Below are 11,337 nucleotides of genomic sequence, written 5' to 3' on the forward strand. Positions count from 1 at the left end.
GTGCGGGAAGGTAAATCGAGTTGCTCTGGTGGGGCGGGATGGAAAAAACGTTGCTCTAGGTCAGAGGTTCTCAACCTTTGGAAGCCCGCGGCTCGGTTTCATTTGTTTTTGTAAGAGGCCCGGTCAAACACTTGACTAACGGCGAATGAAAAAGGAAACCACCAATCACTCGCGGCCCGGTGTGAATGATGTCAGAGCCCGATAGCAGGCCGCTGCCTTGCGGTTGGGAAACACTACTCTAGGTTATGCGTAGGGTTGCAACCCGAAGTCTTAACGCCCATAAGGGAAATTAAAAGCACCTTACGCTTATTAACAGTAGCTTACAAAGACTATTTTTCCCTTGAGGTCTGATCTAGTCCTTTCGTGTCAGCTATCTCTGGTGTTTTTTTTGGCAGCGCCAAGCATTCAGGAATATATCCCTCTTTGTTCATGATCGATTTTTCGAATGTGCTGCCATCTAGTGAGCGGATGATTATTATACAACCTCAGCTAGTATGAAATTTATGATGGGATTTTTCGAACGAAAATTAGGAATTTACCTTCTCAAATCTCAGGAAATTCACTGATATGAATAAAATAATAAAATCTTTAGCACCTTACCACGTGAATAGATACTGGTTAATATATCATAAAGCTAATATGATTGATATAATTTGAAAGTTCAAATTTTGTAAGCCATTCTAGTTACCGAACTAATTGTATGCGTTGTAACTTCTCATGCAGATGTTGAACGCTTTAATATGTACCCCCTCCCGAGAAAATTCTGCGTTCGCCTATGGTTGGCTCTTTTATAACATACCCTGCTTAAAACATGCACTATGGCTATAACATACTAAAAGAATGGTCTTAACCAAGGAAATAATTCGGATATAACATAATGCAGAAAAATACAGTCAAAACATGGGTTTTTTTTGTGCAACATTCATTGTATACGGGGTAATATATCTTGACTTTACTCACAAAAAGACGAATTTCTTCAATATAAACGAGAAATTACGTATCTAAGATAGTTACATATCTGATTAACAGATGGCATTTAATTTTTTTAAAACTTTACCGCTATCTGTCGGTAATAATCGGTAATTCAACTGTATTATTTATTGGTGACGTGTATATAAAATTCATAAACATCAGTGGGGTTTTCTTTTGAATAAATTGCAATACTGTCAACTTATTGTTGTATCTAGTTTTCTAATAAATTTTCAAAACATTTCAGATACCAATCAAAAATTATATTCATACTATATATTACATTTCAATTATACTCATTCAAAGTATTGATACAGAGCGCCGATACAGATCTTTGATGGAAGGGCAGCATTGCCCCTCCGTATCTCCATCCATGTTTGAGACACATTGTGGAGAGCAAGCAAATTTGACGTTATGTTGCGATGCGAACCGAATTATACACGATCCGTATAGATCGAATTGACCTTAATGCAGTCCGGTTGAAGAAAGTGGAGAGAAAAACGCGTAATGGTATCTTACTCGGTGCGCTAAGCGAGAAAAGTCTCTTCCTAGTTTGTAGGCAGAGAGAGAGCTAACATTTTTTCTTCCTATACATTCTTCCCTTACAGTGCCACTTTAGTGATCTCTGAATGATCGCGGATCCTTTAAGTGATCTGGAAATGTGTTCGGGCAGCTTAAGTGCTCTGGAACTGCACATGTCCCTCAAGGGATCTTTAAATGCGCCACGGATCGCTTGAGTGTTCTGGAACTGTGTCACGGGTCACTTAAGTGATCTGTAAAAGTGTCGCTTAGTTCAGTTTTACAAAATTAGGTTTGAGGGAGTAGGCCACATCAGATAACCCCCAGGGCCACATTTGGTCTACGGGCCAATGATTTGGCATAGCTTATATGGCTTAGAGCAGGCATCTTTAACCCGTTGCTCGCGAGCACCACGGTGCTCCCTGAAGTACCTAGAGTGCTCGTGCCTGATTTCGTGCTCACTAGCACTTGATCAACGTTCCACTTAAGTACCTTGTAGAAATTGCATTCGCGGATTTATATCATCCTGATTTCGTGTGGACGTTTTGCACTTACTTGCAAAAATTAATCTTCTTTTACTTGCCGTAAGGGGTGATCTTCTTTTCATGATGTGTACAGGCACTGCTCGGGACTTGGAAGAGACCTCTGGCTTAGAGTGTGGGTCGCAATAAATTTCTTAAAAAGATATTTTGGGTTCGTAGCCGATAGTAGAGATATTTTGGTTAGATAGTAGAGTTATTAGAGTTCGTAGAGATATTTTGGGTTCGACTTTTGTTAGTTTAAATTTCAGTCTGACGTAAACGGAAACTTTGGTTCGAATATAAAATTATAATTGAAATAAAAAATTCTCATTTTGCTCATAATGAACCAAGTTTAAAGTATTGACTGAATTTTTTAGCATAATTTGTTTATTTATTTAAATATACCACGCTGCAGAAAACAATCGAATTACAACAAGGTATGATATAGAAATGTAAATACAATAAAATCAAACGGGATACAGAATGCAATACACAGATATAAAATACAAAAAATAGAGACAAACAATAGTCAATACCAAATTAAAATGAAGGCCTGTATAAAATCCCCGGATCAATTAAAAAATGAAAAAAACACACGACAATTAAAAATAAAATGAAAAATAAATAAACAAAATAAAACTAAATATTTTAACAGTCAAATACAAGAAATCATCATTTAAAAAAATAATAATAAACATACACGCCAGTTAAATAATACGTTGTGGATTAGCGCCATCTATCGTTCTAAATGGGTGCACATCACACAATTCACTTTCGTTGTAGATGTGAGAAATAGAACAATATAAATTTTTTTCACATTGTTAGTGATGCGAATATCAAAATTTTTTATGCAGAGGTTTCACTTTTTTCCAAAAAAAGTCTGAAATACTGTAATTAAACAACTGTTGATGTGTCAGTGAGTTAATTTTTTATATATAATTTTTGTAACTTGAATTGCGTTAAGATCATACTTCATAGGATCATTTCTATAGTATGATTTACGAGTTCGTGTCTTCGAACTCTCGCAACCCAAACCACGATGATGACGTGAGGGGTTGCCTCCTGAGCGTGAAGCCGGCTCGTAATCATCATCGGTTCTTGCCATTGATGATCGCGCCGGGTGTTCTAAGGAATACCCGACGGGAGGTAACTCGTTCTGAGTGGCTTTATTTTATATTCAACAAGTAGTGAATCGTGATGATGATTGTATCCGTAGTCAAATCTTGGTTATGACTGTTATGCGTGAAGGAAGCTGACCAGGGTACGATGCGGATCGATTATTTCGTTGGATCGTTCTGTATTTTACATAGACCAATTTTTCCTATATAATTCGGGTATTGGGTTGCAATGAAGCCCCTCCCTAGTGTTTATCCGTGCTCGGCCCAGAGATCGATCGTATTTATAAAATTTTGTTCTGACTGAATTGAATGGGTAGAAAAGGTCGCAGATGAATGTAGGAAGGCACTGCGATATAGCCTGAGTTAAAATCCAAATAATTTCAGGGTTGTTTTTTATCTTCCAGTGTGCACTCCGTCTCACGGAAGAGCATATATAGGGAACCCAAGACCGTGTTAACATCCTCATGGGCCCCCGAGCAAGTGATGATTCCCCTAGCTCAAAGTATCTGCCTCCCAATTTCCACAATCGCTCTCGGTAATCGCTTTGGTGTATATATATATATATACCAAATCTCGGTATCACGAGGCTTCCCCAGCTGAGTGTGCACACACGTTAAAACGTTTCTCCTTCCCCCCCCCCCCAGACGATTGAAAATTACAAATCAATCTTCTTGAATATTTTTGTACAAAAATTAGAATATCGAAAGAAAATATCTTCTATGTGGCCGTTTTAACCAAGTTGGTAATTTTTTTTTTTCCTGTAAGAAGCGTGCTCCATCCTGGTGCATCCCCAAACCTTTTGTACCCCTCCCAAAGGTCAACCCTGTGTACACCCACCTGCAATGCGTTAAACTCAAACAATAAATGATAATGCGTTGGAGGAAAAAACATGAGAAAGCAAATTAGAACAGAAATCAGAAAATAATGGACAGAGCATTTTCAACAACGAGCAATAATGGATAATATGTAAATTCGCATCGTTGAGTAATTGTTGATTTGATTAACAAACAAAATCGGACACTGGCCACGGGTCGATTAAATTGACCCGGAGTGTCCGAAATTCGCGTTTTGGCCAGCCAGTCCGCGAAATGGCAGAAGATGCCTGGGCCTTCTCCTCTTAGCCAGAACATGGCCCACAGCTCTAAAGATTAATGGCCAAAGTCCGATAACAAAAGATTTGATTCGAGGTCATCGCCAAGTTGGTATATTTTTTCATGATAATAATGTCCACGTAACCCATCAAACTTATTAACCCATCATTTTCTCCTCTCAAATTTCTCTTTCCCACCCCATCCCTTCCTCCCGTCACATGGTACTAATCCAATACAGCTACTATATATAGCCACACATATAACAATGTACCGCCCGTTGGCGATGAATAAATGTATTGGCCGGTCAAAACCCGAAACATGTCTGTAGATCGGACTTTGGCCAAAACTCTCAGCCCTTTCGCGAATTGGCCGCATTTCGGGCTTTGGCAGTAAACATATAATATATACACGCACACAACAAATGCATGTTGTATAAAGAATTTCATGATTGACCATCTCAATGTTCCATATTAGTCATGATTAAATGTCCGATCATCATATGTAACGAGTTCAAATAATTTGTTTATTTTTAATCGGGGGGGGGGGATATTTACCGTAGCCGAGAATAGCTCTTAGACTAATATTTTGCCGATAGATGGCGTCAGAAGTCCGGATCTCCACTCATTGAGGAGATGGATAAAAAAAACACTCTCACGCGCGCGTATGGTGAAAGTGAAGGGGGAAATTTACTCCTGAAAAACATGGCAACAAAGCGTGGGGGCCCTGAAGCCACTTGGGGGCCCGTGAATCGTTCATCTGTTGTACCAGGGGCATAGCCAGAAATTTCGTTCGGGGGGGGGGGGACCGAAGCGATAGATTTGGCCAATATTTTCTCTTTTTTCGATCTCACATTTCGGGGAGGGGGGGATTAGACCCCGAAGTTCCCCCCCTCGCTACGCCCTTGCCATGTACTAAGACGACCCTCGGTAGCGTCAACCATATCCATTCATCCAAACTTTTTTGGATTCAGTGATTTTTGTTCGTCTTAATAGCATCAGGAAAAGGAGCCCCCCCCCCCTCCCCCACCCCACCATGCTGAAGAGCCTATATATGGCTACCTTGCACAGCAGTTTGGTATGAATTTTGCTAGACGAAACACTGAGAGAGGGGAGGGGCCTGGTTTCAGGTCCACTTCTGAGGAAAAACAGGTGGGTTCTGATGCCCCGGGTACTACTTCACCAAACACCAACTCTGGCCATATCGCTATATTGCAATTTACTGCCATTAGTGAGATGGGTTGGAAGTGAAGGCGCTGTCTATCGGTGGTCGCCTCGAGTTCGTTAGGGAAAGTATCTTATCTATATCCTTCCTTGACGAACCCGGGACCCTGGCAACAACCTTCACGATGGTAGACTAGCATCTTACCACCATGCCACTGGGGCACTGCCCCGGGTACTGGGACAAGAAAGGGCGCCACGTTAATTAGTCATTCAAAATTACGAGAAGGGGGCCGGTGCTAACGTTAACGCGGATGCTTCGGGCGACAAAGTCAGTTTTAATTCCTAGTGCCGTTCTTCGCCCCCGTTAATTGCTTGACCCAAAGACGTAACAAACGATGGTGTTGTGATTCTTGCCAATCTCCCCGGGCAATAGACTACCCAGACTCCACGCGCGAGCGGAGGGGGGGGGGCACGGGTCACACTCGGTAGTAAATTGTCCGTGGTGATAGACCGAAGTTGTGCTCGGTTTGAAAGAAGGAAAGCCTCCACGGGTGATAGATCATCTATTCCATATAAGTCATGACTTCCTTTTATTCACTAAATTTTCCACCGTGCTCCCCTCCCAGGGGCAGGACGATGGAAGGGATGACCAATTGTATGAATTCGTGGGATTATAGGATTTGCCCCTCTTCTGTGGATCCTGGTCCGCTTATAACAACCTAGGGCCACAAGTTGAGAATCACACCAAAGCCGTCTCAAGAAATTCATGCCCCCCCCCCCGACCGTTGTTACCAGTCTACCATTTCACATACGTATACCCGGGAAAATAATAAGTACCAAATACCATTATTATTTGTCACCAGCCCCCCCCCCCCGGCCACGGCCCGGGGGCCTCAGGGATATTAGAACCGGTCGAAATTTTCGAAAATTTGTCAGGTAGGGCCTCAGAAAAATCACTTGGCCCGGGGGCCCATGATGCTCTTAAGACGGCCCTGCTACCATGCACGGATGGGGGCTCATGCTTTATAATGACCTTGGATGCGAAGCATATAAAATTCCTGAACGTGCCCCGTGAAAGTAAAAAAAAAAAGTTTCTAAAAGCCTGTCGTCAGACAGTGTCGAGGAATCAGGAATACCGCCTTGGGCATGTAAACCCGTGGGACCCACACGGGAAAGGTGGAGCTAGTGGTAATGAGATTCTGCCCCATGTTTGTTAGGTTTGCATTTTCATCTAGGCATGGATTCAGAGTAATGTATCGGGGAGGGCGACTTACTGTCTAATAATGGTCACTGAGGTCCATTTTCCGATATTACTGGGCTCTCTCTTATGGGGGATTCCAATACCTTCTAAAGCAGAAGGCCTTGCTCTAGAAGGTGTTGGGGATTCCCCCGTGACCCCTCTGGATCTTCCCTGTCTTCGGCTAGAAGTGCCTCGCAGAACGTCACCTAGCGCATGGACCCTGTGGTTCTGTCGATGGCGTAGCGGGGGGGGGGGGGGACTTGAGGGGTCTGGCCCCCGAAATGTTAGAAAATGACCGAAAAAAAAGGGATAAAGATGGCCAAATCTATTGTTCTATCACTTTGGTTCTCCTCCCCCCCCCCCGAAATGAAAGTGGCCCCCCCTCCGAACGAAATTTCTAGCTACGCCCCTGGGTGCTGTAGTCATCACTTCATCTCCCTTGCTAACGAGATTCATTGCCTTGAATTTCCGCATTTCTCATGAGCATTCGTTGTCTATGGCACGAATGCATTATTTATGAGAATTTCCCACGGTGTAGCCCGCAGCACAAGCCACCGTAACATCACGTTCGCTATTCACGTTCATTTGCCGAGCGAAAAAATTTTGACTTTAAAAAAAAAAACTCCGAAAACACGCACCACGAACGAAGATTCGTGCAACAACAAAAAAAAATGATGGTGGAAGAAAACGTCGCCAAATCCACAAACTGAGACATCTATCTTCCCGAGTCATTTTTTGTTTGTGAAATGTCACTTATTCGGTTCTCCTTCGATTACGTTCACGTTCCATAATCGATTGCGAAATCCCACGAATCAATTTGGCGCGCACGTGGCGCAAAAATAAACATCTCTCAAGACAATAACCGTCAACCAACCGTGATATTCTCGAGAACGTTTTGGCATGGGGGAAACCATAACGGGTTAAAAGACGGCGGTGTTGTGAGCAGCAACATGAGTAATTTTTGAACATATTTGAAGAGGTTATTTTATTACATGAGCACTGCATACAAATGTAGAATGAATGATCATTCGGGTGCGCCACCTGTCGATGGAGTTTTCTGCCGATCGGCATTTCATTCAATGCATATTTTCCCAACCTTTTTTGTGTCCCACACACATCGCCCGGTTCTTCAGAATGTTTTTTCTCCCAGCGCCCCCCCCCCCAACCCATAGAATCCTATGCTTATACCCGTAGCTTCTACCGCCTCCCAGGAACATTCCATCACTCCCCAGGGGGCGTTAACTCCCACGTTGGGAATCACTGATTTAATGAATGATTAGGGTGACCATACGTCCCGTATTTCCCGGGACAGTCCCGGTATTTTCTGTTTTTTTGGCCGTCCCGACTTTTTGGCAAAAGTGTCCCGGTTTTTCCCGTATTTTACACGAAGCCAACTTGAATTTTTATTCTTCATTGAAGTCAAAGATTGACATTATTTTTCAACTTATAAATTATTTTACGATAATTACAACTATATATGAGAATATTAATCTCCCACATTTGATTGAACGTTTGTCTTTCGTGGAATACATTGTAATCCACTGCAATTTGCATCATTTCCTGCCATTGGGATTTTTCCGTAATTTCAACAATATTTGGCAACTTTGTTTGGTTTTGGCGTTGTTTTTGGCGATAATTGGCGATGTCCCGTATTTTCCCGTATTTGGAAACGCAATGTCCCGTATTTCTCTCGAGGAAATATGGTCAGCCTATGAATGATGAGCACGTCATCAGTAGGTTGACCATATTTCCTCGAGAGAAATACGGGTAATTGGAATTCCAAGTATGGGGGAAAATACGGGACATCGCCAATTATCGCCAAAAACCGAACAAAATTGGCAAATATTGTTGCAATTGTTATGAAGCAAATTGCAGAGCATTAAAATGAATTCCACGGGGGAAAAAAACGTTCACCAAGACAAATGTGGAAGATTATATTGTGATAATTACAATTATAAATAGGAATATTAATTTATGAGTTGCAAAAATAATTCCAATCTTTGACTTCAATAAAGAATGAAACTTCAAGTAGGCTTCGTGTAAAATACGGGTAAAACCGCTACACCTTCGGCAAAAAGTCGGGACGGCCAAAAAAAAAACAATAAATACCGGGACTGTCCCGACGGAACGTATGGTCACCCTAATAGTCATCTGGGTTTTGGTGGCTCAGGAATGTCTTTGACACTCCAAAATAATCTGATTTGAGGAAGAATTCTTACTGTGTGTCTCAAATTTTGGTTCGAACGAAGACGAAGTTCCTGATGGCCACCGGCCGCTGAAATTAAAAATCTGTTTGTTTTTTTGTCATCAAAGAAATGCGTTGTTCCAACCTCGAACCAAAATTTTCCTGATAGCCGAGAAAACATCTCCATGTTCAAAACTTTAAACACGGCACGTAATACTGTTTGTAACATGCAAACACACAAGGGTCCGAAACGACCTCATTTATATTTAGCGTCACGTGAATAATTACGAGCTGAACTTTTTACATTTCTTCAGACTTTTTCCCCTTAGAATTGTCAAAAAAACAAGCATTTTCCATTTCTTTCAATTTTCCTCTCCGTTAATACAGGCGTTCCTCAACTTACGAACAGATTCGGTACCAGCCTAAAACATAGGCGGAGATACACTTGGAAGTCTGGGGCGGGCAAGATGATGATGTCGATTCATCTGTACATATATGCATTAGATCTGTCGACTTCACCTTTGATGCTGGGGGAACGATGCCTCCACATCCCCCGTATCTCCACCCATGGCCAAAAAGTGTCACACACACTAGCACAGAGGTGCCGACGTGAGGAAAACATTGCAGGGGCTGGTCATCCCATATATACGGGACTCAAGTGCGTACGCAGGAGGAGGAAGGGGCATTGCATTGCCTTTTCAGAAATTATTGGGAGGTGGGGGGGGAGCCCCCAGCCCCTTTACAAAATTCCTTAGAAGGCCTCAAATGGCCCCCCAGCCCCTTTACAAAATTCATTGGAGGGCTCAAATGGCCTCAGCCCCTAGGTTCCGGTAGGCACAGCTATTCTATACTCCGTTTCCGGTTAACTTTGCAGTGAAGAGTTTGAAGAGAGAAAAGTTGAGAGTGTATTCCTTTGTTCCCATTCATCGGAGGCTTACGGTGATCCTTTATACAGAATATTTCAATTTTTTTTCTATGAATTTGAAAAAGAAATACTGAAAAAATAACGTTTAGAACCGATGTTTATTCATTTAAAAAAATTTTAAATTATGAAAAATATTGGTTGCCATTATCGAAAATCCATAGCAACGGCAACAACATTCTGGCGCGATATCCTAGAGATTTTCTCCGCCAATATCACTGTCGTGCTTTTTTTCGTTACACCCAATTATATATACTGAAATATACATACATATTTTGTATCGCTATTCGGCTGAATTTTCCATAACGGATACAATTTTTCATTCCGTTTTACGAAAGCGAGGCAGAAATACGGAGAAGGACAAGAGCAGGGGTGGGAAGAAATTTGGAAAAGAAGAGGGGCTGGAATCCAGATATGGGGGGGGGGGGAAATTCAAATAAAAAAAGACAAGAACGGTGAAGAAATTCAAAAAAGAGGAGGGCCGAAATCATGGCCTCCACATCCTGAAGCAGGGTCCATGGGCTGGGGTCTTTGCCGGGCCCCTAGACCAAACTTTTCACTGGCCTCTCCGTAGTTAATTTATAGCTTAATAATAGCTTAATAGCTTATAATTTATAACTTCACCGCTGTAGTGGTCGAGTGGTTATAGTGACGGACTTGCGATGCGAGGATCCGGGTTCGAACCCCACAGTGGTGGTCGGCTGAAGTTGGTTTTCTGTGGTTCCCAACTTCAAGGCGCAAATGCGAGCCGATCTCCCCGTTGAAAAGTCTCGCCACAGAGAGCAACAGTCCTACAACGATAAATCATTCAATCATAACACTTCACTCATAGTTAGTAAAACTGGGGGCATATGATAGCACTACACATAACAAGCATTACACAGAAACAAACTTTACGTCAGGTTGCACTACACGTACACGCACATTCCCGCATGTACCGATTCGTTGGGGGGTCGAAAAGAAAAACGGGGCTGCAATCCAGACACGGGGGGGGGGAAGTGAGACAGAAATACAAAGAAGGACAGCAACGAGGGAGAAGAAAAGAACGGAAAGAAGAGGGGGAGCCAAAATCAAAATATGGGGGAAGCCGAATTACAAATAATGACAAGAACGGGGTGAGGGGAAAGAAATTCAAAAAAAGAGAGGCTAGAATCCAGTTATGAATGAAAATGCAGAAATACAAAGAACGACAAGAACGGTGGGGGGGGGGTGGTTAGAGAAGAAGAGGGGGGGCTGGAATCCAGATATGGGGGGGAACGCAGAAATACAAAGAATAACAAGAACGTGGAGGGTGTCAGAAAAGAAGAGGGGGGGGGCCGCAATCCAGATATGGAGGGAAAATGCAGAAATTTAAAGAACAGAAACTGGTTAGGGGAATTCAGTAAAAAAAAAAAAGAGGGCCGGAATATATAGATATTGTGGAAAAAGGCAGAAATTTAAATACAAATACAACGCCACAACAGGCAAAATGCCCAACGAGGTGGCTGAGAAGCATAAGGGGCCGTTCAAGTATTACGTCATCATCGATGGGGAGGGGAGTTTCCCATTTGCTGACTTTTGATGAAAACGGAGGAGGGGGGGGGTTTGGATAATGCTTACGTCATCAACCACC

General features: G+C 42.4%; 1 non-coding gene across 1 annotated transcript; it reads left to right on the forward strand.

Moving 5' to 3' along the window:
* The first annotated feature begins 2,970 nt into the window (after nucleotides 1-2,970).
* LOC149070800 (small nucleolar RNA U3) lies at nucleotides 2,971-3,174 on the forward strand. Its single transcript, XR_016195006.1, has one exon. It is a non-coding gene; the product is annotated as a small nucleolar RNA U3 (small nucleolar RNA).
* The last annotated feature ends 8,163 nt before the right edge of the window (nucleotides 3,175-11,337 follow it).

Source organism: Pholcus phalangioides, unplaced genomic scaffold (assembly GCF_987345545.1).
Source record: "Pholcus phalangioides strain wild (caught in Gottingen) unplaced genomic scaffold, Ppha-v1.0 ptg000020l_1, whole genome shotgun sequence".
Classification (NCBI taxonomy): Eukaryota; Metazoa; Arthropoda; class Arachnida; order Araneae; family Pholcidae; genus Pholcus; species Pholcus phalangioides.